This window comes from Xenopus tropicalis, chromosome 3, assembly GCF_000004195.4.
Source record: "Xenopus tropicalis strain Nigerian chromosome 3, UCB_Xtro_10.0, whole genome shotgun sequence".
NCBI lineage: Eukaryota > Metazoa > Chordata > Amphibia > Anura > Pipidae > Xenopus > Xenopus tropicalis.
Window position 1 is genome coordinate 81,818,750 of NC_030679.2, and position 1,273 is coordinate 81,820,022.

Below are 1,273 nucleotides of genomic sequence, written 5' to 3' on the forward strand. Positions count from 1 at the left end.
CAAGCTGGTTCGGTCCCTTTTCTTGTGTCTAGCAACATACTTTACTGTATATGCATTCAACTTCTGCATGGACATATACTTTTGAGAGTTGTTTTTAGAAGCATGATATTAGCAATCATCTTCCATTATTCCTGCTAAAACTGCAAAAGCATTTTTTTTCATAATTTCCGTTGGCAGTTAAGGCACTTTGCTTTATAAATCTGTGAATTTGAATGTGTGGTTTTTGATCCACAACACATGCCATTGCTCTTCGTGGTGTATTGCACACTGGTGAGCTGAACACTGTCATCATGCATTGGAATGTATTGCAGGTTTATAAATGCATTTGCTGCAAACATATTGTTCATTTCAGCTGTTTGTAGCATTGTTAGCCATTACTATGCAACTACAAATTCTTCCAAATTGCATTATAACAACAAATATAGTTATAGATAATTCTGGGTGGCAGATGACATTGTATAAGCAGTTCATCATTGGTTATAAGCAGTACATCATTGACACTGTTAACGAAATCAAGGATAAATAGTAACAATTTGTAGTAGCAATGAACTTTTCGGAGGCAAAACTGGTTTTAGCTCACATGGGACAGTGAATATGAGACCAGATCCATAGAAACCTTCCAGGGCAGTTGTTAAATAAGACTGTATTGGTCTAATATGAGTGCCAAATATGGGTAGTTTTAAAGGCTGATGGTCTAAAAGAACATGAAAGGACACTTACATGTAGTTAGATGAGAAATTCAGTGCCTTTGACAGACACTGTGCTGTTGGTTTGGGGGGTGGTTGCTATTTGCCTAAACCTGTGTGTATCAATTCCAAATTGTTTCTTTCCTATCTGTAAATATACAGATACTTGCTTATATACAGATAGGGTCTAAGCACATTTTGTGTGCCCACCTGCACAAATTTAGGTCAGCAAAGCATAAACCTGCAAATAGGTTAGTTTGTCCCCAAACCCTGCCACTAGTAATAATACAAGTAAGGTATTTTTGCATTGTTTTGTGGGTATTTTTTTCAAAACTACTTGGTCTAATTTACCAACATTGGGTACATTTGCACCAGGAAAGTAACCCATAGCAACTGATTATTGTTCATTGAGCTACAGAAACAATAAATTAAGTAAACATGATGGTTGGCATGGATACCTATGACTACTTCTTAGCACACATTTCTTTGATGGATTCTGGGGCTTGAAGTCCCTTTGTTTTTGATGGTAGATGGTGCACAGATTTTACGGAAAGCAACAGGCTTCAAGTCTCAGAATACATCAATTC